Source organism: Haemaphysalis longicornis, unplaced genomic scaffold (genome assembly GCF_048455015.1).
Source record: "Haemaphysalis longicornis isolate Haplotype H1 unplaced genomic scaffold, Haemaphysalis longicornis Haplotype H1 scaffold_11, whole genome shotgun sequence".
Classification (NCBI taxonomy): domain Eukaryota; kingdom Metazoa; phylum Arthropoda; class Arachnida; order Ixodida; family Ixodidae; genus Haemaphysalis; species Haemaphysalis longicornis.
Window position 1 is genome coordinate 113549205 of NW_027526214.1, and position 27817 is coordinate 113577021.

The 27817-nt window shown below is 47.5% G+C and overlaps 1 pseudogene; it reads left to right on the forward strand.

Annotated features, from left to right (window-relative positions):
- Positions 1 to 626: 626 nt before the first annotated feature.
- Positions 627 to 27817, forward strand: part of LOC144160759 (uncharacterized) — a 32379-nt pseudogene continuing 5188 nt past the window's right edge.

A 27817-nucleotide genomic window follows, 5' to 3' on the forward strand; every position in this document is an offset into this window, starting at 1 on the left:
CACCTCTCTCTTTTCTGCATGTTTAGGTTTGTTTTTGTTTTGCGTTTTCTTCTTTTCCTTTTTTTCTCTCTCTCTTTTTTGCAAACTTCACCTCACCTCGCCGAGAGCGTGTTTGTTGCTACCTTTCACCCAATTCCCCCTCTCTCTTTTTTCGGCGTCGTAGGACGACGAGCTTATAAATACGTGCACAGAAATATGAAATGTCTTGAGAAAGATCGGCATCCGATCGAAACGTCGACAAATAAACAGCTTTGTTAGATGCTATACCCATTTTTTACTATATATATATATATATATATATATATATGTATATATATATTGTGAGCATCAGGGATGTGCATTGAGACGGTCCTGGTATCATCATCGTCCATTCTGGTCACCAAAGGGTATGCTCCTCAATCACTCACAGCTAGCCGCCCATCGTGATTATCATCGGCGGGTAATCATCTTCATCGTGGGTTCGGCCTCCTCGGAACGGTCGGAGTCAGCAGCTAATAAAGGCGGCCTTAAGGAACAACCCGTCTCTCTCAAGTGGTGGAAGGTGCTTTTCGTCCCGCTGTCTACCTCTCGCAGTCGCACCACTGGAGCTCCGTTCAGGTCGGAGGTTGCTTCTGCCCACCACCCCCATGCAGCACGAGAGCAGCCAGTCGGGCAGCACCGCTGCGGCCACGGTCCAGCCAGTTTTTGTCCTCACCGGCCGTGAGCGCGAACCTCCGTTTTTCTCTGGTCTCCGCGGTGACTTTGTTGAAGACTGGCTTGATCAGTTCAACCGGGTAAGCGCATTCAACCGATGGGACGACAGATTCAAACTTCAGATCATCTCATTTTCTCTGATCGAAGCGGCGAAGACCTGGTTCCGCAATAATGAGAAAGACATGTCTGATTGGGCCTACTTTGTCTCAGAGCTGCGTCGTATTTTTGGGACGTCCTCGAACCGGTCGGATGAAGCCAAAAGGCAACTGGCGGTCCGTGTGCAGCTCCCGAACGAGGCGTACGCGTCGTACATCGAAGATGTCATCGCACTGTGCCGTCGGGCTGACAGTAACATGTCCGAAACAGACCAAGTGCAGCACATCATGAAAGGGATCGCCCATTTCGCCTTTAATGCTCTGGTGGTTCAAAACCCTACCACCATTGCGGATGTACGCACGATCTGCCAGCGTTTGGACCACCTGCAGTCTATTCGCCTTCAACATGATTGTACGCGTTCTTGCTCCCTTCCGGATTCGGAGCTCCGTACTCTAATCCGAACAATCACACGAGAGGAGCTACAGCAGCGTGACACTACCTGCTCCCAGAACACTCCCGTACAAGCCCGTGGGCTGCGTGACTTAATAAAACAGGAGCTAGCGTGCATGACCGACGTTCCACAGCCTTCTTGTCCTGCTCCTACGCACGTCCATTCGTACTCCGAAGCTGTTACGAGACCATCCCAGCCCATGGAGCGAATTCCACCTCCTACTACTCATGGCCACTTGACGGCTATTTCTGCGCCTTCGCCGTCGCCCCCTCCATTCCCAGCGTGGCGACCACCGTCTCCAGCAAGCGAGCGTCCAGTGTGGTATTACTGTGGCAACAGAGGGCACATTTCGCGGTTTTGTCGGCGACGCCAGCTGGACAAACGCCGGGGCTACGCACCGTATGAGCGCGACGCCTACTTTGGATACGCCCCTCGTCAGCGCCTGTAGTCGCCACCTCCGCGCCAACCTTCGCCCGTTCATGACGGTAGAAGCTTCCCTCGCGATTCCCGCCCGACACGACGTCGTTCCCCTTCACCCTTCCGTCGTGCTCTGTCGCCTCTCCGTCCTGTCTCCAACTCAAATGTCCCCACCCAACACCAGGAAAACTAGACGATGCTGTTTTTGGAGAGAAAACTGCATTTTGTGGACCGACTACAACTCCTCCCGAACTTCCCTCTAACCTGTTAGCTGTTCTCGTTGAAGGAATTGAAGTGGAAGCGTTAGTGGAGACTGGAGCTAGTATTTCTGTGATTGATGCTGATCTGTGTTCCCGTCTGCGAAAGGTCAAGACTCCGTATGGTGGTCCCTATTTACATGGCGCAAATAATCAGGACATCAGGCCCTCCACTTATTGTACCCTGCGCGTATTCATTGGAGAACTCCGCCATTCTATTCAATGTGCTGTTCTTTAACCATGTGCTCACCAGCTTATCCTCGGATAGGACTTTCTTTCCTCTGCCTTTGCCGTTATTTCCTGCCGTGAACCCGCCATTCGTATTGACGACACTGAAAATCCCAGTTGCCTAGATTCGCCACAGCACACACTCAAGCTGAAATGGGATCATGTTTCGGAAGCTGGTTGTGAGGGAATTCTGTCGGTCTCCTCGGATGAAATTAACGCTGGTGATGTTGTGGTGGTGCCCTCTACCCGGTTCTTACACCAGGGAATCGCCATCCCAACCTGCCTTGTTTGGTTTGCGCGCGGCTGTGTGGTGCTTGCTACACTGAACACTACGAATGAGGCGATATTATTGGCCGAAGGAACCACTATAGCTTCAGTTGCCGACCATGCCCCTGCGTCAGTAGTTTCCGGTGACGTGCCCCCTTGCAGTCAGAACTTATTTGGCCCGCTTGATAATAATTCGGCTCTTGCGTCGACTATCAGTCAAGACCTGACGCCTAATCAGAGAAAGTCATTACTGGACGTCCTAACGAAGCACCAAGCCTCTTTCGACGCACACTCATGTAGCCTCCCACAAACACCTGCAGCCGAGCACAGAATTAAAACGGATGGGTCAGCTGTGAACCGCCGCAGGCCATATCGCGTCTCCTCGTCTGAACGGAAAATCATCGAAGACAACGTCGCTGACATGCTCAAGCGCAATATTATTCGGCCGTCGACTAGCTCCTCGTCTTCCCCAGTGGTACTCGTTCAGAAGAAAGACGGTTCTGTACAGTTCTGCGTCGACTACAGGGCACTCAATAAGATCACGCAGAAAGACGTCTACCCTATGCCCCGCATAGACGATGCCTTCGATTGTCTACAGGGGGCCGAGTACTTCTCTAGTCTGGACCTTCGGTCGGGGTACTGGCAAATCCAGATGCATGAAGCTGACAAAGAAAAAACCGCATTTACCACCCCCGATGGTCTTTACGACTTTAATGTAATGCCATTTGGACTATGCAATGCCCCGGCTACATTCGAACGGGTGATGGACACTGTGCTTCGTGGCCTAAAATGGAAAACTTGCTTATGCTATCTGGACGGTGTTATTATCTTTTCGTCCCCATTTTCACAGCACCTTGAGCGCCTTGACGAGGTACTTAATTGCCTGTCCAACGCGGGACTTCAACTTAACACAAAAAAATGCCATTTTGCGAGCAAGAGTATTAAGGTGCTCAGACACGTCGTCTCCAGAGATTGAATACGCCCGGATCCGGACAAAACAGCTGCCGTTGTTAATTTCCCTCGACCCCTTGAACAAAAAGATCTGCGAAGCTTCCTTGGCCTAGCATCATATTTTCGGCGTTTTATACGCAACTTCGCCACCCTTGCGTCTCCCCTGCATCAGCTCTTGCGCACCAACGTGCCCTTTATATGGACGGATGATTGCCAAGCCGAATTTGAAGCTTTGAATGATTCACTTACGTCTGACCCCGTGATGTGTCATTTTGACGACTGAGCGCCTACTATATTACACACTGATGCCAGTGGGTGTGGCATTGGTTCCGTTCTTCTCCAGCGCGACGCTCAGCTTCGAGAAAGAGTCATAGCGTATGCCAGTCGTTCACTGACGTCCGCTGAGAAGAATTACACCATCACGGAACAGGAATGCCTCGCTGTCGTCTGGTCTATACAAAAGTTTCGCCCGTACCTCTATGGTCGTCATTTCACCATCGTTAAAAATCACCATGCCCTCTGTTGGCTATCCACGATGAAAAACCTATCTGGGCGCCTCGGCCGATGGATACTGCGTTTGCAGCAGTTTGACTTAACGGTTACATTCAAGTCCGGCAAAAAGCATTCGGATGCGGATGCCCGTTCGCGATGCCCGTTATAATCCCCGTCGCAAGCTGCGTCTTCCGGGCCACGGCCGCCACGTTTACCCATGGCACCCCTCAACCATGCCGCAGTAGAGACGGTCACCGAGCTGCCTTCGCTTCAGCGGGCCGATACATACTGCCGAACTTTATTGGACCGCCTGAGTGGCTTTGCGCGACCACCCAATAGCCGGCTGCGACGCCAACTGAACAACTTTCGGGTTATTGATGGCGTGCTCTACCGCGCCAATCATCATCCTTCCGGCCATAAAGGGTGCCTGTCGTTCCTCGTCAACTCCGCCTTCGCATACTCGAGGCTTTTCATGATGACGCAACAGCTGGGCAACTTTGCTTTCAGAAGACTTATGACCGTGTTCGGAGTCGATTTTTCTGGCCTGGCCTCTCCACGAGCGTCGCCAAGTACGTCGCCTCTTGCGCGTTGTGTCAACAGCGCAAGCGACAAACGACACCTCCTGCCGGTTTTCTGCAGCCGGTTCCTTGCCCTTCTGTTCCATTCGACACAGTAGGCATAGACCTGTACGGGCCGTTACTATTAACATCGACTGGATGCCGCTGGATCGTGACTGCTGTCGATCACTTGACCAGGTACGCAGAGACCGCTCATTTACAGTACGGGTGTGCTCACGAAGTCGCCGACTTCCTCCTGCGCAACAGTATCCTGCGACATGGAGCACCTCGAGTTTTGCTCAGTGACCGCGGCAAGACGTTTCCTTCACAAATTGTTGCAGAAGTTCTTCGCGCTGCCAATACCATCCACAAAACTGGTTCTAGCTACCATCCGCAGACGAATGGACTTACTGAGCGGTTCCACCGCACGCTCTCTGATATCATCTCCATGTACGTCAGCCCCGACCACCGAAGTTGGGACATCATTCTTCCCTTCCTTACATTTGCTTATAATACCGCTGTCCAGCGCACCACCGGTTACTGGCCCTTCTTTCTCGTTTTCGGCCGCCTCCCCTCTATTGCGCTCGACACCGTTTTTTTCTCTGCCCCAGTCTCCGCTACTTCGCCACTTCATGAAATGTTCATCGATCGGATCGCCCATTATCGACGTATGGCGAAACAAAACACAGATGCGAGCCAGCAAGACCGAAAGGGCAGATATGACGACACCCATCCATCCGTTAAGTTCTCGAAAGGTGAAGAGGTCCTGCTTTGGACACCTGTTAGAAAACTGGGACTTTGCGAGACGTTTCTGCACCGGTACATTGGTCCGTACGTCGTCATCGACCAGACTTCTCCAGTCAATTATTGCGTGTCACCAGTTCACCCTTCTTCAGACCGTCGCTGTCGTGGGACAGAGATAGTGCATGTCTCCCGCTTGAAACCGTTCAACCGGCGCCAAACGTAACCTTCGGCGGGCAGGCGCCCGCTTTCAGCCGCGGGGGGAAAAGTGTGAGCATCAGGGCGGTTCCCTGATTGAGACTGTTCCCCGTGAACCTGGCATCATCATCATCCATTCAGGTCACCAAGGGGTATGCTCCTCAATCACTCACAGCTAGCCGCCCATCGTGATTATCATCTGCGGATAATCATCTTCATCGTGGGTTCGGCCTCCTCGGAACGGTCGGAGTCAGCAGCTAATAAACGCGGCCTCAAGGAACAACCCGACTCTCTCAATATATATATATATATATATATATATATATATATATATATATATATATATATATATATATATATATAGCGAATCAGAATGGGGAATGAGGGGCTCGTCGAAAATAAGACAGAAAGACGAGTTGGCAGTCAAGAAAACCTCGGAAAGCAAAGGGGAGGATGTGGTAGGTCATTTCACTGAAAGAATTTGGAAAGAAAGAAAGAGAGTGGAGCAAAAATGCCCGCTAGGTGGGATCCAAACCAACGACCTCCAGAATGCTGGTCTGGTGCGATAACCACTACGCTACCGGTGGGGCGATTTTCCCCTCCACTTTCTGGGGTATTTATGTTAAGGTATTTTTGTTTCCTGTGCTTGGGGGTGGTAGCCAGTGCCACTCGGACTACTCGGGGTGAAGGTGACCTTCTTTTGAACCCCAGGGCCGTGACTCGAGTGTCTACGACATGTCAAGAGTAGCCGACCAGCATTGAACCTTCTTAAGCTTCATATGGCACCAAGACTGCCAGAACTGAGGCCCTCGCTATGCATGTAGCGAATCAGAATGGGAAATGAGAGACTCGTTGAAAATAAGAGAGAAAAAAGAGTTGGCAGTCAGAAAAACCTGGGAAAGCAAAGGGGAAGCTGTGGTAGGTCATTGAAACCGATAAGCAATTTGGAGAAAAAGAAAGAAAGTGTAGGAAAAAAAATGCCCGCCAGGTGGGATCCGAACCCACGACCTCCAGAATACCGGTCTGGTACGATAACCACTACGCTACCGGCGGGGCGATTTTCCCCTCCACTCTATTTATTTATGTTATTTATGTATTTATTATGTATTATTTATTTATTTATGTATTTATGTTAAGGTATTTTTGTTTCCTGTGCTTGGGGGTGGTAGCCAGTGCCACTCGGATATATATTTTTACATATATATATATATATATATACAGGGTGTTTCACCTAACTTTAGCCAGACTTTAAAAATATTTTGATGCACTCTAAGATGTTGCAACCAAATGCATGTTGCTACCTTTTCTATGTAGTTTCTCACGCTATTTTTTGTACGTTGCCTAATTGGGTAATTAGTCAATTTTAATTAGCCAACTTTCTAACCAACGAAGCTAGGCAAAAAATCCCAATTAGGAAGTTGCAGAGCGGTATTCAAAACCTCAGAATAAATACTTTCTGTCATTATATCCAGTAGGCGTTAGTTTTTTTTCAGCGTATTGAACATGCCCGCGAAATACAAAAAAATACCACGTGATGTGCCGGCGCGCGCGTCTTGATAACAGCGCTTCCAAACTTTGCTCGCACAAACTACCATCCGCGCTCCGCCGTTTAAAAAGTGACAGCGAAGATGATGAGCCTGTTGTTCTGGCAGAACAAGCGATAACCGCGGCGTCTGCTAATCGCTATCGGCGGTCTGTCGCGAGAGAAGCACATCGCTGGCGCAAATGGCACAGCCAACGCCTACGTTGCTGCCCTGCCGCCTTTTAAGCGGAGGCTTGCCTGTGGTAGTTCGTGAGCGCAACGTTTGCAAGCACTGTTATCAAGACGCGCGAGCCGGCACGTCACGTGTATCTTTTTGTATTTCGCAGGCATATTCAATACGCTGAAAAACAATAATACCTAATGAATATAATGACAGAAAGTGCTTATTCTGAGGTTTTGAATACCGCCCTGCAACTTCCTAATTGGGATTTTTTGCCTAGCTTCGTTAGTTCGAAAGTTAGCTCATTAAAATTGGCTAATTACCTAATTAAGCCACATACAAAAAATAGCGTGAGAAACTACATAGAAAAGGTAGCAACATGCATTTGGTTGCGTGGTCTTAGAATGCATGGAAATATTTTTAAACTTTGGCTAAAGTTAGGTGAAACACCCTGTATATATATATATATTTACATAAACACGTATATTCATTTCAAACCACGCGCCGTATAATGCCTGCCCCTAATGCATATGCCTGATTTTATCGATGCAAGTCCTGTGCTTCAGTTCGAACTTCCCTCCAAGGCATTGAGTTGCGCATTACATTTGGCCATTAGCAGTTGTTTCAAGGCAAGTAAAATGAACATAAGAGTGCTTGGAAGTGCAAGGAGAAGGTCAAGACCATTTGGTCTTTCAGTTTATTGGTGTGTCAATGGTTGTGGGCACAAGTTCGCCCTCTGAAGCAGACGGCAGTTAGCGTCTAGGCATTTCACTCGCAACCGCAGTTAGCTCTTATTGTAACATTTTGTACCTCAACGTTATGGCACATGGAATAAGTTTTGTTGATCAGTAAAAATATATTTTTCAGCTTCTTCAACTATACAAAACCTTCCTATGAGTGGCCATGGAGAAGTGCGGTTTTGTACGTGAATCCTAACGAAAAAAAATGGTTGATGTTTGCACGGATTCTAAATGCCATTGCAGGACTAATGTTTGAGCATCAACGAAAAGATCGAGATAAATATGTAGAAATTATGTGGGATAACATAATTGATGGTGAGTAATGGCGCCATTTATAAATAGTTCTGCCATTTCTTTTCTCTTTTTTTAATTTCTGTTGCAAGTATTTTGGCACTGCTATGTTGTATTGGACAAAATGCGAAAAATTAACACGAACGGATAACTCGCCGTTGAGCGAGAAAGTTGTTAAAGATCAAAAGATAATGCATTGGCAAATTTGTCAGCTCCATGCCGTAAAATCTGATTATTTGTAAATGCTTTCGGGCCTCGACTAACCAGCAATTCGTTTTCCACATGGAACGTGGCGAGTTACGTTATTTATACTAAGGACCGAGAAAATTGCCTGTCTCACTCGTTTCAGAACTCTTATTGCACCTATATTTCCACCTGTGTGTCGTTAAGCGGCACTTGATTGGTAATACAATTATTTGGCACGGTAATATAATTACGGGATCAATAATTTCTACGCTAGTGGTATAGAACGGGGTGAAATCAATGCCCTCATGTTGGGCGTTACTTGAAACACCAACACAAAGTAGCCATTCGTTATATACTTGTTTAGTACATTGTAGCGCAGAATGAGTTCATTATAATTGGTGCCCGTCATCAAGGCGGTGGCTCTTGCTTGAGTCGTGTTATATTTCACACATAGCCACCTTGAAACAGAACCACCGCATCATAGTGAGGACATGGCAGCCCTCCCCTTATTTGGAAGTTTCCGTGCAAGAGTTCTATGGAGGCTGCGTTCACTACCCAAAAAGTAATAGCGAAACAGAGGATTATCTCTCGAGTGTTCTGCAGACATGGAATATTATTATTATGACTTAGATAAGAAACTTGCTACCGTCCTGGAATGTTATAATAAATTTATTCACATCAGGGCCAATTTTCAGAATTACGCTGTCTTAAAGCATTCAATTTATCTCGAAGTTCAGGAAGGTTTTATGGTATTTGTAAAGGCCAAATGAATAGCCTTCTGAACGAGAGCGAGATTGGGTGCTCTTTGAGTGCGGTAACACTGGCACAAGTCCGCAATATAGTAGTTTCCAAGCATGAATTCACAAACGCTAATTGAAAGATTAGAAGATCAAGATGAAACCCAAAACTTTGTAACAAATAGGCAAGAATTGCACGAAACTAGAGAGTGGGATCCCGGTGGCTTCGTAATGCATTTTAAAACAGATTGCGGTATTACTTACCTACGTACCCGACAACGCATTCTAAAGGACATAGTATGCAGAAGCACCGCTTTTAGACCGCCAATTATCGCTTCGGGAAGAAGACGACGCTAAAAACGTTTGTTTAGTTCGCAATAAATAAATCAGAACAATTCACCTTTAACGCTACACTGAAGGCAACAAGCCGCTGGACTCAGACGAAAGTTCAACTACTTAAAAGTTCAACGTTCATTCGGCGGCGAAAGATGCTTTAATTGCACCGAAATTTGCAATTTAAATAACCGTTTCTTCCATCGCGCCTTTTCATGACGTTTTCGCGTGACGTAAACGGAAGCCGGAAGCGCGTGATACGGTGGTTTGGTGTAGCAGGAAAACTAAAACCTACTGAGCGTACCGTCACTGCCGCAGCAGCCATTGGTCGCACTCTCGGCGTTTGCGATTTTACTGTGGCGACAAAACGTCTAGCGGATAGCGCAACCGCAGTGATACTGACGATAGCTAGGATAGTTTTATTTGCATTCTTGTGATTTATTGTCGGGTTGTAGTCGCTCCGAAGTACTCAGCCTGAAAGCGTGACGCCATCTGTTAGTTTAACATGTAACAGTGCCCATTGCCTAGTGGGAAAACGACGCCTAGGGACACCGTTGTACGAGCACCTGAATGACAGCATGTGTGACTGCGCGCTATTACTATGCAGACGCCCGTCTATAGTTTCATCAGAAAACTCGCCAGTCTTAGCATACCTTTTGATGCTGCTGGTTTTGCGTGCGTGCAACGCTAAATGTTTTGGCCCGCTTCTTCGGCGCCATGATGCGAGAGTTTTAGAATGTTTCTTCTGTTTTCAATCACGATATGGTAACGCCTATTGCACCTTCTTTTTAATGGTTTGAGGAGCGAGTTGTTTATTAGCCAATCTGCGGGAGCTGTGTCTAGAGCACGGTGTAAGAATATTTTCAGATGCGAAATGCGACCTGTAACTACGGCGTAAAAATTTCGACAAAAAACCGTGCAAAGACCAGGGCGAAGAAAGGAAACCACAAACAGGATCTCTTGTGGTTTCCCTTGGGGTCCACAAAGTCCCGTTACCACGCCGACTGGAATTATTCTCAACTGACACCAGCCAATCCCAGTTTAGAGTCACGTAAGGGTTTTACTTCTCCCTATCGTACCTGTGTTTTCGCGATATATACAACCGCTCAGCACCGTCGGTATCGACGTGAAAGACGAGCTTCACAAGAAGAAACGATAGGGACATTTTCACTGACCCTTTTCGCGTCAAGTAGGCCTCAGTCCGTCGCCCTACCGATTGATTGAAACGTTGCATATTTATTCTTGGTTTCGTTTCAGACTAAGCCGCCGCGTGTATACGCCTCGAGCGCGTCTTGTAGGTGCGCCACTGACATCCCCCTAGCGGCCCGTTCGAAAGTAGCCGCGTGAGTCCGCGTCCAGCTCCCCACTGTCACCGCTGCTTTTGCGGCACGTTCACGACCGAGATTTACCGGTTGCTGGCATTACAAATCCATGCTTATATGGAAAAGTCACTCTATTCGCAAATGGGGTGTGTTTACGAGAGCGTAAATGTTTCTGCGCGATCTTAGTGTAGTATATTCGGTCTGTATAAGCGTCAGGTGTGTGTCACCGGCCAGCGTCGCGGAACCGGCGCATGATGAAACCGATCGTAATAACATTGACCTTAATTTACTAGCAGTGTCTCCATAACCACCAGTTTCTCAGATGTTCAAGCTACAGCTATACACTACGCTGTAAATCAGTTTTGTGCGCATATATAATTAGCGGAGCACTCATACGTGACAGCACGCCAGTTACGTTTGCCAATATTATACCTCAGATAGGGATCACCACCATTTACAAGCCAGCCTTCATTAATTTCGGGAATATACAACAGAAGTACGATGGGCAATGCATAATTATACTCCCGAATCAGCAAACGACAGAGTCGTCTCGTCGTGAGGTGAGCACCTGCAAACATTCATCTGCTACATATATCCTCGGCGAGAAGCGTGGAGACGGGCTCAGAATATAATCCACGTCAGCGACTGAATGCTTCTTCGAAATATCGTAATATGGCCCAGGGAGCCTGCAGAATAAAGAAAACTGAAATCAGAGGCCCTTATCCCATGCCACACTCTTCCAAAGACACCTTTCATCGCTTGTTGAACTGCCTACCCTGTATACTTCCAAAATGCGTTCGCCGTACGATCAGCTCTTCGTTGAAGTGGAACAAAAGGAAAGTGAACGCGAGATTTGCGTGTGTGATTACTAAGGCGTCCATTGCTTGATTCCGCTCTGCATTTGTACACAGCGCCCCTTGCCCTCACCCGCCATCCGATGTCGCGAGAAACAGCAGTGCATTTCGCGTATAGTTTGTCTGGTGAACCCTACCTGGCTTAAGTTTCGGCGAACGTCCTTAGCATGTTAGAAACTGCAGTGTATTTTTTTTTTCATTTTCGTTACAACTGTTATGTAAATTCTTCCCCACTTAGACAGCATTTATTTTTCCGTAGTTTTATTACCTTCCCTTGGTTCTTGCTAAGGCATGTGCTGGCCAAGATTTAACGACGCACAGGCTTAGAATATAATTAACTTGCATGGTTTACATCCTTATAAAAGGCATAAGTTATTGTCCGTGATTGGGTAATCACATCCCCGAAACATGGTTTTCTGCGACGTATATATTCGAAACGAAGCCGCATTCGTAGTCCACGCTGCGAAATGAAGCCAACCTCTCCATGTGCCAGTATTACGACTAAACGAGGCAACAATAGATTTCATTGGTGCTTGACCATAGCCTCCTTTATAAGTAGGTTATAAAGGAGGCTATGGCTTGACCTATTTGGATGTGACAGTGGTGACATGCTGCTACCGTCGCCGACGCCCGGAAGAGCGGCGACAAAGCGCGCAGAAGCGTGTCCCCGGGTAGCTCTTGCAGGCGGTCGCGTACGCAGCTTCTTTTTAAGTGACCTAAACGTGTTCCTTGCTCATAGAGGTCACCATAACAAGTTTTAGATACGACGCATCTCATTCACCTGCCTTGTCCATGCATGCATACATCCTTCCATCCATCCGGCGTCGCCGTTGTCCGCGCCAGCTCCGCATGCGCTCTTCGCCGCTCTCACCGCAGTGTTATCTGCGGGTTGGCGCTCGCTCCTCGGAATGCCAGCTGTGCGTCGGCGCGCACTAGCGCTCGGTTAACGCATGCGCATGCGCTGCTCTCTTTCGTTCCCCTCACCGTTATGCGGCGGTATACAACGCGGTACCTGCGCCGGTGCTCCGATGTCCAACGCTGTTTTGAATGAGACTACCAAGCCTGCTATCGCAACGGTCGGCGCAACCGCAACAAGCACCAGCCAGCCCAATAACAGAACTGCTAGCACCTCCGAGGATGAGGCTGCAAAACGACGGCACGGGATGCGGGAAATCCGTAGTAGACGGAAATGCATCGTACGCGTTCATGGCACGTTTCACGCTATGGGAGAGTCCACCCAAGAGAAACACCGAGGGAAACACACGATGCGTCGCATCTACACAGGGTTCCCGCGAGGGGAGAGGTGGGCGTAATTTTATTTATGGCGCGGAAAGGCGAAAAGAAGTGAAACAGAACCAAAACCCTTCACGTGCCCCCATCAGCCACGCAGCGCAAATCCCGTCAACGCCGCGGAGAAGCGGCGGCAGGAGGCTCAGCGATCGCGAAGCTCGAGGCGTATAGGGGCGGAGCCATCCGGCTTCACAGAAAAACAGTGCGCGTTGTGTCACTACCACATGCGGTAAAACGGCGGGCATTACCACCTCACAGCTTCGTCGCATTCACTGCTCAAGTTTCATAGGCTCCTCGGCCCAAATGGGCGAGCGTGCGTGTTTAGGAGGACCCTTTTTTTTAAAAGGCGGTAAGGTAACTCTGCTCTCCGGAATCGTCCGCTTGAACGAAGAGAGTTCTTTGCAATAAACTCATTTCGATAACGAGCTCGGAAAGGTCGCACGGTCGCGTTCTCGCTGCTGTTCCGCGCACTCCTGCAGTTTCGACGAGCAAAAATAAAAGTAGCCCAAAATCTTATGGTGTCGTAAAAACAAGTTTCTGCATTTTTGCAGCCGCCCCTTTCCATACGGGCGATTTGCCGTGCAAGCCGGGGGAACTTCCCAAGCGTTGTCGTCCGACAAAATGGCGGAGCACCAGGCCGATGAGTCACTTGTACCTATTTTCCCGGAAGGTGCCCGGCGCCACCAAGGCACACGAACGCACATGGTGCCTTCCACAGTCATGGTGGACGCTCAACTCGCAACCGCCAATGGCAATACATGCCGCCAGACTTTTTCACCCACGGAAATAGCTCAACACGTCATGATGGCCGGTAGCCCCGCCAGATGGACAAGGTTCAAGGGCCCCTCTAGGGTAAAGGCAGCTTTGTAGACGTGAATTCCCCTTTCAAGGGTCCGCACTCGACGATGGACGCCTGTACCCATTAAAGAAACCGGTGGGTGCCCGGCGGTGCCGGGATTTGAACCCAGTACCTACCGCATACGAGGCGACTGCTGTACCTCTGGGCCACCGCTGCGGTTAAAAGATCCTGCATTTTTGCAGCCGCTCCTTTCTATAGGGGCAATTTCGCGTGCAAGCCGCGTGAACTTCCCAAGCGTTGTAGTCCCACACAAGGGCCGAGTGCCAGGACTGGGAGTCGCTTGTACTTATTTTACCGGTGGGTGCCCGGCGCCACCAAGGCACACGAATGCACATGGGGCCTTTCACAGCCACGGGGGACGCTCAACTCGCAACCGCCTGTGGCAGGACATGCCGCCAGACTCTTTCACTCCCGGAAATGGCGCAACGCGGCATGATGGCCGTTCTTCCCGCCAGATAGACAAGGGTCAGGGGCCCCTCGCAAGGGTAAAGGTAACTTTCCAGGCTGCCTCTACCCTTTCAAGGGTCCGCCCTTGACCAGCGACGACAGCACCTAATAAAGAAACCGGTGGGTGCCCTGCGGTACAAGGATTCGAACACTCTACCTTCCACATACGAGGCGAGTGCTATACCTGTGAGGCATCGCTGCGATGAAGTAAAACACTCCTCTCGTAAGCGACAGGTACCAGGTTCGAATCCTGGGCCGCCGGATAACCACTGGTTTTTTTAAAGGGTACAAGCATGTCCACACCGTGGCTTGTCTCGACGGTAGAACAAACGCTTGGAACTGGACCACACGCAGCAATGAGAGGCCATGTGGTAGGTCCCTCGAACCCCTCCGGGCGGGGTGTGGGACAACTGGGCGCCCACTAGTTCAGCGGCTACAAGCGCCTCTCTTCTCGGCGGGAAATGAAGGGCTTGGACACGCACCACCACTGCGGCAGACGTGGTATGTTCCTCTGAAGCCACTCATCAACCACCAGAAGAAAAATAGGGACAGGCGCTCCTCCTACGCAAGATCCAGTGTAATGTAAAGCATTCCACCACGTCGGTTTCTCCCATGCGGTACGAGAATGTGGGAGGTACTTCGGTACCATCATCATCATCATCAGCCTATCTACGCCCACTGCAGGGGAAAGGCCTCTCCCATTATTCTCCAATTACCTCAGTCGTGTGCCAACTGTGACCAATTGATCCCCGCAAACTTCTTGATCTCATCTGCCCACCTAACTTTCTGCCGCCCCCTGCAACGCTTGCTTTATCTAGGGATCCACTCTGTTACTCTTAATGACCAGCGGTTATCTTGCCTTGGCAATACATTCCCGGCCCACGTTCATTTTTTTATTAATCTCTACTAATATGTCCTTAACACGTGTTTGATCCCTGACTCCCTCCGCTCTCTTCTTGTCCCTTAATGTTACATCTATCATTTTCCGCTCCATTGCACGCTGAGTCGTTCTCAATTTAAGTTGAACCCTCTTAGTGAGCCTCCAGGTTTCTGCCCCGTAGGTGAGTACTGGTAAGATGCAGCTGTCATACACTTTCTTCTTCTGCGACAATGGTAGGCTGCTATTCATTATCTGAGAATATCTGCCATATGCACCCCACCCCAATCTTGTCCTTCTAATTATCTCTGGCTCATGGCTGGGATCTGGGGTCACAACTTGGCCTAAGTAGATATTTTCGCTTACCCCTTCCACTGCCTCGCCGCCTATCTCAAACCGCTGTGCTGCCCCGAGGTTATTTATCATTAGTTTAGTTTTCTGCATATTAATTTTCAGGCCCATGGTTCTACTCTGTTCCTCCAGTGCGGAAAGCATGCTTTGCAATTCGTCCCCCGAGTTACTTAGCAAGGCCACGTCATCAGCAAATCTGAGGTTACTGAGGTATTCTCCATTAACCCTTACTTCCACCTGTTCCCAATCCAACGTTCTGAATACTTGTAAACATGCTGTGATTAACATTGGAGAGATTGTGTCTCCTAGTCTGACACCTTTCCTTATAGGTATTTTACTGCTCTCCTTATGGAGGATGATGGTAGCTGTGGACCCATTGTAGATATCCTCTAGTATTCTTAGATTCCCGGCCGCGGCGGCCGCTTTTCTGATGGAGGCGAAAAGCAAAAACGCCCGTGTGTACGAGATTTCGGCGCACGTTAAAGATCCCCAGGTGGTCAAAATTAATCCGGAGCCCTCCACTACGGCGCGCCTCATCGCCTGCGTTGCGTCGGCGCGTTAAACCCCCACAATCAATCAATCAATAGTATTCTTAGATAATGCTCATCTACCCCCTGGTTCCGTAATGCCTGAATAACTGCTAGGGTTTCGACCAAGTCAAATGCTTTCTCATAATCTATGAAGGCTATATATAGGGGTTCAGTATACTCAGCGCACTTCTCTATCACGTGATAGACGGCGTGAATATGGTCCATTGTTCAATAACCTTTAAAGAACCCTGCTTGTTCTTTAGGTTGACTGAAATCTATGGTTGCAGAAATTTTATTAGCGATTACCTTGGTAAGTACCTTGTAGACGACTGACAGTAAGCTAATCGGCCTGTAATTTATCAAGTGCTTCATGTCGCCTTTCTTATGGATTAGGCTGATGCTCGCGTTCTTCCTAGATTCCGGTACACTTGCGGTCATTAGGCATTGCGTATACAGGTTTGCCAGTTTTTGAAGTACAATTTCTCCGCTATCCTTCAAGAGGTCTGTTGTTATCTCATCCTCACCAGGTGCTTTTCCCCCTTTCATTTCTTTCAAAGCCTTCCTTACTTCTTCGGTGGTTACTGGTGGAATGACTATCTCCTCTGAACTACTGTCTTGTTCGCCATTATCCTGGATGTCCTGGCTACTGTACAGGTCCCTATAGAACTCCTCGGCCACTATGACTATTTCATAACTGTTTGTGATGACAGTGCCTTGCATATCTTTGAGTAAATACATCTGATTTTTCCCTCGCCAAGACGCCTTTTCACTGCTTTCTGGCTACCTCCCTTCTTTACAGCGTATTCGATCCTCTCCATATTATACTTCCGTGTGTCACCTGTCTTACGCTTATTGATTAACTTCGAAATTTCCGCTAGTTCTATTATGTCAGCTGCGGTAGAAATTGTCATGGTTTGCCGTTTCCTAATTTTATCTTTCGTCTCCTGTGAAACTTTACCAGTATCCTGTCTAGCCAGAGTTCTCCCGAATTCTACTGAACACTCCGTGATAATGAGTGTAAGGTTGCCGCTGGCTTTCTGTGTCGTAAGCTCGGCTTCATCGTTAAGAGCTGAATATCGGTTCTGCAGCGCGATCCTGAATTCTTCTGCTTTACGTCTTACGGTTAGCTCATGTATCGGCTTCTTTCGTGCTAGCTTGTTGTGGTCCCTCCTCAAATCTAGCCTAATTCGAGATCTTACCATACCGTGGTCACTACACCTTACCCTTCTGAGCACTTCCACATCCTGCACGACGCCAGGGTTATCGCATAATATGAAATCTATTTCATTTTCATGCTCCCCATTCGGGCTCCTCCAGGTCCACTTCCGAATCTCCCGTTTAGAGAAGAAAGTATTCATTATGCCTAGGTTATTCCGTTCTGCATACTCAACTAGTAGTCCTGCTATTTCCCTGCTATTTCTACAGCCCAGTACATAGTTCCCAACTGCCTTGTCTCCAGCCTGATTCCTGCCTACTTTAGCATTGAAGTCCCCCATAACTACTGTACACTGTGTTTTTACTTTAGCCATTGCCGATTCCACATCTTCATAGAAGCGTTCCACTACTTGGTCGTCGTGGCTGGATGTGGGCGCGTAGCCCTGCTCCACCTTGAACTTCGGTACCACTGGGCACCAACCAGTAAAAATTGGTAGAGGCAACCCCTGCGCAGGGGATCTTTGCTTGGGAAGTTACCCCACTTTGTCAGGAAATGCCCAGGTGTCAGGGATGTCTCAGAGGTTCAGCGCTCGCTTCGTATGCAGGAGGTACTGGGTTAGAATCCTGGTACCGCCGGGCACCCACCGGTTTCTTTAACGGGTACAGGCGTCCCTGGTCGAGTGCGGACCCTTTAAACAGGGAATCCACGCCTGGAAAGCTGCCTTTACCCTATCGATGGGCTCCTGACCCTTGTCCATCTGGCGGGGTCCCCGGCCAGCATGCCGCGTCGCGCCATTGCCGGGGGAGAAAGAGTCTGGCGGCATGTCCTGCGACAGGCGGTTGCGAGTTGAGCGTTCATTGTGGCTGTGGAAGGCACCATGTGAATGCGTGTTCCTTTGGTGGCGCCGGGAACTTACTGGGAAAATAGGTACAAGCGACTCATCGGCCTGGCGCTCGGCCCTTATGTGGGACTACAACGCTTGGGAAGTTCACCCGGCTTGCACGGAAAATCACCCCTATGGAAAGGGGCGGCTGCAAAAACGCAGGAACTTTTACCGCAGCGATGGCTCAGAGGTACAGCACTCGCCGCGTATCTTTAATGGGCACAGGCGTCGCTAGTCGAGTGCGGACCCTTAAAGGGGGAATGTCTAACACGGCAGAGGGCCTGATTCCAGGATGAATGCCGGCAAAGCATGGCAAAGGTCCCCGTGGCAGAATCCCAGTTCGTTCGCCCCGAATGGCAAAATAAGTGTAGCAGACAGCGCGAGGTTTAGCCGGCTGCATGTGCTTTCTAAGTATCTTCATTTTAAAGAGAAAATCCGTCGAAAGGAGAATAAGGAATGGTAGAATGAGAAGGAGAATGGCCTAGTGGGGTCTAATCAATCAGCCATCCTCACTCTCAAATTGTGAAGTCCCTGTTCTGGGTGGAGTTTTAGGGAGTTAGATGTTTTTGAAAACAGAAGGAGGCGGAGCCTCGCTCGATGCGGGCCTTTCCCGACCTCTTGTATGCGATCATGAAGTTGATAATACGTAGTGTAAACAAACTGTACACTTTCCTTTTCTCCCCTTTGCAATAAAAGCAAAGGGGAAAATGTGGTAGGTCATTTAAAACACATGAAGAATTTTGTAAGACAGAAAGAAAGTGCTGAAAAAAATTCCCGCCAGGTGGGATCCGAACCCACGACCTCCAGAATACGCGTCAGGTGCGATGACCTCTAGGCTACCGGCGGGGCTGTTTCACCTCCGCTTTCTCGGGTATTTATGTTATTGTAGATTGATTCATGCGCTTGGAGGTGGCAGCCAGCGCGACGCGCACTGCTCGGGTGAAAGGGACCTTGTTTTCAACCCCCGGGCCGTGACTCGGGGATCTACGTTATGTCGAGAGTGATCGACCAGCGTTGAACCCTCTTAAGCTCACTATGGCACCAAGACTGCGAGAGCAGAGGCCCTCGCTAGGCATGTAGCGAATCAGAAAATGGGAAATGAGGGGCTCTGTGAAATAAGACAGAAAATAAGGGTTGGGAGTCAAGAATGCCTCGGAAAGCCACGGGGAGGATGCGGTAGGTCAGTGAAACAGATGAAGAATTTTGAAAGACCGAAAAACAGAGGAGAAAAAACGTGGGTTCCGATTCCAACCAGCTGGAATTTTTTTCCCACTTCTGAAACTCGCGTTTCTTTGTTTTTTTTTTCACTTTCGTTCGATGTGCCCCAACTACAGCCAGATATACACGCCGACAAAAAGCAGTATGTTTATTGGTGGGAAGCGATAATAGCGTTCAGGATTTACAGGTATCGTCGAGTAAGCAACACTTTGGTGCAGACATTCCAAGGCGGACGGTGGTGTACCAGTAGTGCCGAGGCTCACTTTTTTGGGGAGAACCTAATGATAGACAAAAATAATTACGGATTCAATATTATGTGCTCTACAGCTAAAGCACATGCTGCGGCCCACAATGGCACTTTAACTCTGCATAATAATGGACGGAAATAATTTAGCCAACTCATTTTAAGAGCGGTGAACCACCGTAATTGGTAAGCGACACCATTTTAAATCAATTTTGCTGAACACAAGGTTTTCAAGAATAAAGCGCGTGCATAGAAATTTTGTTACTTACCTTTACATCACTTTGTAGAAGTATCATCGATCTTGTAAACCTATTGTAGAACTATTGTATAGTGCAGAAGTATTGTCGTGCGGTGACCATTTGACCGCATGCCCACAGCACAGGGTTGCTTTTCATACACTTCATACATCTGTCTTTGGATGTCTTCATCTCATACATTTTTGTGATATTTTGCTTACCCAGACGGCAGTATAGTCGATTGTAGTGTCTATAGCACTCCTAGCACCTCAGCAGAAAATAGTGCAATTGAAATTTGCTGAACAAATAAATACCGTTTATCCGTCCTCGGGGTGAAGCCAACCGTGAAGTTCGAAATTTTATTGCCATTAAAATGCAGTGACGATATCAGTTTGCCATGCCACTGCTTACGCCTCCAACCAGTGATGTCGAAGGTGTACGATGCAAATTCTTTGGAAGATGCCCACATCCAAAGTAGCCTGCACGCTGAGTAGTTGTTTTTGAAAAATGTATATACTTCATCGGTACCCGCCGCTGATATTCAGAATCCTTGTACGGGACACGAAGAGCTCAAAACACTCTTCAGAAAACCATTAAAATTGTATTTTATAGCTGCGAAGTAACCTTAAAGATAACACTAAAATTTTTGTTTCATTTCTCTAGTAACATTATAAAAAGTTCTGACTTAGCATCTTTTACTTCTTCCAGAATACAGGGACCTATTTGAAAAAGATTACAATTACCCACCTGCGGAAGAAGCATTTTCGCCATATCTTCACGGGTACGGAAGACACACCCAGTCGTATCTGTTTTCAAAAAACCAGAAACCCACTGTCGTACCGCGTAGGGACTTAAAAAATATAACACTTGGAACCTCCAAAGCCTATATGAATCGTGTTAATGCTATATACAGCAAACTAATATATCGCGCGTATTTTCGAGGTATCTTATTTGTGCACAAGGGCCCTGTTCAATGCGGGCCTAAAAATGAGAAACTAGATTTCAGCCAGTGCCCAAATTTTGTTTCTCGACACCGTGAATAAAGTTCGCAATTTTTGTGAGTACCCCCCAAATTTTTTACCACTCCCATCTGATGCTTGCACAAATCGTATAGAGAAGTGACTGCTTGGTATTATCTGTTCTTCAGTAAAGCACTAATAAACCTCGTTTTACCATGCAAATTAATCGTCTGTTTTTCTCCTCTAGAATACGACCATATATTTGTTTTTATTTCTCATTCGGCATTGTTACGATAATAAGTCGTTTGGAAAGTTTCAACCATATTTTTCCACAAAGCGACCAGACTAAAGAGTAACGTAAAAATAAGCTTTGAAAGTACCTAGAATTTTTGTGGTTCCAGAAAACAGTTCTCTCAAAAGTACCATCGCTGGTCGCAAGCGATAGTTTTACACTTGATATGAACTTTCCGACTTGGAATGGTCACATTTCCAAACCTACATGAAATGCTTTGTACCGAAACACACCATCGCAACTTGTGTCATTGGGAATGTGTAGAATTTTAGTTAAAGTAAACTGAAGTCAAAATTTTGAGTATACCCAGAATTTACTATCATGGTCCCGGTCAATTATATTTCATCAGAATTTATTCTTGTTCCAATAAATTTCCGCATTACTCCATACTGATAAATATTTGGGGTGGGGCTTATTCGGTCTACTTACAAATATCGAAAAAATATTAGCAGTTGATACCACACGTTCGTTCATTTTTTTCCGCATGTAACATTTCAAATACCCTTAGTACACTATAAAGATCAACCGTAAGTATAAAGGGATACAAACGACTTTTAATGAGAAAATATTGCAATAAAGTGGATCATCTTTCTTCGAAACATTGATATTGTACTGTAAACTTTATTATTGTGCCAGACTTTGAACCGACGTGGCACAGAATTCAGCATTGGTTCGGTTTGTGGAAATACGATGAGCCCACATTGCATGATCCCCTCGCCTGCCACGACTAGTCTTGTGTTCACTACAGAGACGTAGTTCTTGCGTCTATGCTTCGAAGTACTCAATTCTCACGTGTCTCTGTGGCTAGGTCCCCATTTCGCTTATAAATTGTGCCCAATGAGAAGCTGAAATAAATCAGTTGAAATAAATCTGAAATAAAGCTGAAATAAATCACAACTGAAATAAATCAGTTGTGAGTGCAGCGCTGTCCTGTCTAACTCTCGTTCTTTTTGTGCCGTGTTTTCGCGCGCTGGATTGTCAATCATGAACTTTCACCAACTCGCCCAAATCACAGTCCTCTTGAAGCTTAAAGGGGTCTTGCAGACAAAACACAAGTTTGGTTCATTCGAAAGACTGTCTCCTTAGAATCACACGGACATAACTTTTAACGCACACTTCGCTCAAATAAAGTAAACAACTATGAAAAAAGGAGACGGCCGTGCGACCCACTAGCTCATTTCCCGCTAAAGACAATATGGTGTCATTAGCTTGGCTGTGCGATTGGCCGATGCCGCGAAAAGCAAACGCAAATTAGACAGGTCTTATACGCTTGCCGAGCGAGCTATTTGCGCCTAAATGTAATGCATGTTCATTTTACAGCAGTAAAAATGGTGGGATAAAAAATGATCTGCGAAAATACACGTAACCATACAAGTACCGATGCACACTGATATTGGTACTGGGCGCACTATCCTTGTTTTAGCTGCACAGCAGTCCACGGCTTTGGAGCTTTCTTACACGATACTGTCCGATTAGCGTAAGCGTCGTTGTCATACGGGACCCTGTTAGTCTAGTATACCCCATGTTTGTCGAAATGATTTCTTTCTACAGTAACAAAAACAAGCCAGGCGCAAATGCGGTCAAAAACAAAGCAACGGCGGACAACCGTCAAGGCTGCAGAGCCGAATTACGCAGTGGAAGTTTGTTCGAGTACGCGCGCTTATTAATTCATAGTAGCCGTCCTTTGAACATACGATTTAGCAGGAGAATTCAAATTTTAGCCTAAATTGTTTAATTTCTCAGGGACGACGGCATCATTTGCTGCCGGACAAACGCTGAGGGCACGATAAAAAACTTAATCTTTCCATTTGAAACAAGCTTGTATTTTGTCTTCATGGCCTCTTTAAGAACGCCTTCTCTTGTTTCCATCGCAAACCCCATCATGTGTAGTGTGCGCTGACCAGAAAACCACTCTCGCTTTTATCGCCTGTGAGAAACGTTTTTGCATATCATGCGGTACTCATTTTCTTAATAACTTACCCGCTATCACGGACACCTATGTCTTGCCTTTTTTGGTTCGTTCTTCATACCAAGGGGGTCACATTGGTGTCACAAAAATACAAATATAACAAAACATATGAGTAAAAGAACAAATATGCAGAGAGGAAAAAAGAAAATAACAGTGAGAAAACGTATGTGTACAGTCTCTAAAACGGATGACGCGGGCTATTAACTGCGTCATCGAGACGTCATTTATTAGTGTTAGAACTGTTTCAAAGGAAGCAGTGAAAGGGTATATGTAATATAAGAATATCATAGCGCAAAGGACAAGTAAATGTCATGGCATTTGGTTTAAAAAGAAGAGGCGATGGTGGCTTATTTCATTCTATTGTGGTACGGGGTATAGAAAATTGGCCAAATGAAACGGCTTGGCGTGTGATGCGTTTGAATTTGCATGAATAGTCCCGAGGTAGAAAACTGACTCTGAATTTACAGATGCAGTTGTGACGAAAGGGCACATGATATTAGAGTTTATGAAGTATTGTTTGTACGATGCGACAAGAATTCTAGCTCAGGAAGATTTTTTGTTTCTGTTAGTTATTAAAAAAGACGAAGCATCCCGCATGGTTTTGCGGGGCTTTTAAGACATTTATTAAATACGTCTGATCAGCGTCCGAAAGGCTGATGCTCATAAAACTGTACGGCAACTTCGGTACAACGTCGGTCATTGTACGGCAACGTTGTTAAGAACGCGGAGCATGTCTGCGGATGTATTTATGAAACCCCTTGAACGGTTAGCAGACGCGATTGTTTGGTTAATGTGCTTATACTATGTCAAGTTACTGCTTATGTTTAGGCGAAAGTATTTGTATGTAAAAGGTTTATTCAAGAGGCCTTCGCCTAATACGTAAGATTCATTTTCGGAGGTTTAATTAAATAATGACACATTTTGCTTCAGCAACATTTCGATATATTAGTGTAGTGAGACGCCAGGTACCTGTGAAGAGTAAAGAAGGGCAATGAGAATAAGGAGGAGAAGGCTAGAGAAAAACTAGACAATCACCTGCTAGCGGGTATGTGCCGGAAGGGCAGAGCTTGTCCGAAGTTCGTGCAAGACCGGGAAGACGTTAGAACAGGGAACGCAAGAGCGGCTAGAGTCCTCAGACAGGCGACATTCACCCGAGGGCGACGACCATGCAGCAGCGCTGGGTCACGTTTCCAGTAGCGGGCTATATCGCCGATCGCCTTTCCGTGTGTGCTCCTTTACCTACAGCACCCCTTAAGCACACCGTCATGCCAGTACTGCTGGTGCTTTTGATAGCGACCGAGGCGTTGGCGCTATCAAAGTGAAGTTGATTTTCGCACCGTCGGACGCCGTTTGTTGAGCTCCGCGAAAAATAAATGCGACGGTGAAAAACGGAGGAGGGAGCGCAGGAGGAGCGTTATCCATTATCCATGAAGAGTTGTGTCGAAAATGGATTCGCGCTATACCGCGGGAAAACTTCTTACCAACAGAGAACACGAGGGTGAGTAGTTCTTCAGTGTTTTTTTTTTTTGCATATTCCATTCAGGGCACGATGCGCTGCACTTATTAGAGAGGCATTAACAATTTTTGAATGTTTATTTGCTAGGCACAAGCTCAGCAGTTCTGCTAACTATTAAAATTTAAAGCAGATGTGCAAAGCACTAGCCACAAAGCGTGTTCAGTTACTTACGCGAAGACTTCGTTTTTCTTCAGGTCTGTGAGCTTCACTTCCAACTGGAAGACATCACAACCGAAACATCGTATACAGACGACTCGACTGGGCAAACAGTCACTGCCCCCTTGCCGCATGCGCGCCTACTCCCAAAGGCAATTCCATCGATATTCCCCGACTGTCCCAAATATCTGACCTCACAGCGCAGCGCGCGAGAAGCTCCCGAGGCTAAACGATTGCGTCTGGAGTCAAGCGCACTGCAAAAAGCCCTTCGGCAATCGGCCGAGACATCCCAACATGAAGTTGAAGAGGACAGAATTCAGTCGCTCAAAGATCTTGCGGATTACGTGAGATGCAATTCGTCGGCTTTCTGGCACGCAATAGAAGCGAACGAACGCCTCATCCTGCTGCACGTTGTTGACGAGGATGCCCCGAGCATTACATATTCCTCCACGATCAAGCCGGATTTGAGCAACGTATTTCATTATTTGAAGGCCACGTTTCAGAAGCTCGGACGTAACATCTCGATTCCCGATGTAGCGTCACGGAAGAGAGAAGTTATGGATGTTCTTGAGGCTATTGAGAAATGGACCGCGACCTGATTTCGACAGCTACCACCTCGAAGGGAGATACTGTATAAATTGTGCGTTCGCTGCTTGCCAAGCTGTGTGAAAAAGAAGAGGACGATGTCGACACAGTCAAGTTTTTGATCGAGCAGCTCAAACTTTTGCCTGAGGAAAAGATGCTAAGACGCTGCTCGCCCGACGTCATGTTGTTCGCCCGCCGACTTTTTACCATTTCGCCTCGCGCTTACCGGTACATACGCAGCTCTGGACACATCATTCTTCCGCATCCTGTAACCATCCGATCAGTATGCTCGTCATTCAAAATTAACCCTCAGCTTGAGGACCAGCCGTCTACCTTTCTGAGATACGTGGCGAAGAGGATATCGGACCTGGACGATCGCCAACGCGTTGTTACGCTAATGGTGGACGAAAGCCACATAAAGCCTTTTTTTGAGTACAAAGGCAAAAACATCTGTGGCATTGCTCACAACTCACCAGAGGCGGCAAACAGCGCTCTTGTTTTTTTTGGTTCAGAGCGTCACGTCAAAATTCAAAGGTAGCCTATATAGGGCCTGTCCGCTCTGCGGACGGGAAGTTTCTGCACGAGGTGCTGAAAGAAGTCATTTTTGGTTTGGAGAAGATTGGCTACAAAGTGGTATCCGTTGTAACCGGCAACAACAAAATCAACAGGAAAGCTGTGGAGCATTTTGATCTGTCTTCTTCAACTTGCTCGTCTTCGGAGACTCGCTTTGTCTATGAGCATCTGTGTGATCCTGCAAGAACATCGTTTTTTGTGATAGACCCAGTTCATATTTTGAAGTGCATCTGAAACAACTGGCTGAAGCAAAGTAATGAACAGTCGTGCTTTTTTTTCCGAGATGGATTCAGAACACACAACCAAGCGGCGCTTGTTGAGGGCATCATTTCAAACCATCCGAGATGTGTACAACGCTCAGGTTGGTCAGCTACTCAGGCATGCTCACACGCTGACTCGGAAAGGGCTCTTTTCTACGGACATTGAAAAAGAAAATCTAAAACCTGCGCTGCAGATATTCCACAGCTCCCTCCCTCCCGCCCTGCGAGCCCTTCAATCGAAGCACAAATTGTGAATGTCCAGACACCATGCAAGGGGAAAAGGCTGAGGGATGAGCTCCAAATCCCGGTGTCTGCTCTAGATAACCCGCAAGTGGACTTCCTATACAACCTTTTTGACTGGCTGGACGAGTGGAAAAATCGAACTGCGCAGTACGACTGCGGCAAGTTGACCAAGGAAACTCCCGCTGCTCTCCACCGAACAACTCATGAACTCGTGGAAATGAAATTGCTATGTACTGGCTCACCGAGCTCAACGTGCTCTACGTCCTGTTTGGCAAGATCCAAACCGACAGCCTGGAAGACCGCTTTGGGAAATACACGCAACTCGCTGGCTCGCAGTATCACGTGTCCATACGACAAATCTGCGAGGGCGAAAACAAGATGCGCTTGCAAAGCACGCTGCCGGCTGTCAGTAAACCTTCCCAGCACGAGAGTCGCAGAGACGAACAGTGGGAAGATCTTGACCGAGACGAGGGTGCAGCACGCGCCAACTACGATGTGGTTGTCACGCAAGACACGTTGTCTAAGATGACGGACATCATTCCGGTATTGGAGTACGTGGCAGGATACTTGTTTACTCCACCTTGAGAAGGCTGAAATGCGAGAAGTGCAGGGACATCTTAACCATTGACGAGGAAGTCGCTGTCTCCGTGGAGGATCCCAACTACGACCTTGTGAAGGAGCTTGACCGAGGAGGACTCGTACATCCCTCAATATTTGCTGTAAACGGCGTTGCACACAGCTATGCAGTCGTTGAGGAATCGTCAAGACGATACTACTTCTTAACCATTCCCAATCATCGTCAAGTGGCGACAGATGGCACTGTGGATCTACTCCCTGAGTATGACCCATCTGATTTCGATGGATGTGATGCTAGACACATGAAGGAGATTGTCCTTAAGTACATTTTGTGGTGCAGTTTAAACATTTTGCTGAAAAACTTCTGCTGTAGAATGATGACATTCGTGACGCCAGTGATAAATCGAAGAAAAGGAAGCCTCAAACACTGAGCAAAAAGTATAATGGGTGTGGTTTTCTCCCCGGAATAAACCGTACTTGATAATCAAGATTATGAAATTATTCGTCTGATGCTCTCGATCGCCGTGGCGGTAAAGCTAGAACATCAAAATTTCACAAGCCGGATGAAGTACTTTGTTACTCCGTGGAGCAATGCTAGGATGCTCAGTAAGATTTTTTCGCCAAATCCTTTATTCGGTATAATTTAGCCGCAGCAACTGCGAACGCGGGAGCGCTGGTTCTGCTAAAACGTGCACGAAACACTGGTTTTCCGCCGCATTCGACGGCGTGAATGGGCCCCCACCCTCTGACGTCACCGCGGCAGCCCTACGGCCTTGAAATCTTGGTCGTCCGCGATACGCTTGCTCTTTCTCTCTCTCTTTCTCTCTCTCTTTCTCTCTCTGTATCTCTCTCTCTCTCTCTCTTTCGCATTACCCGACGATTGCTCACGCAATTCGAGTAATCGACCCAACGGAAACACACAATGGAACCCCCGTCAGCGTCGCATCACACCAGGGTTCCCGGGAGGGGAGGTGGCCGTAATTTTAATTTTTTTCTCTGGGGGCTAGGATGGCTGCAATAGCCCCTCTTGCTCATGCGAACAGCCAGCGTGGGTTTCAGCGCAATGGGATTTCTATTAGGAGA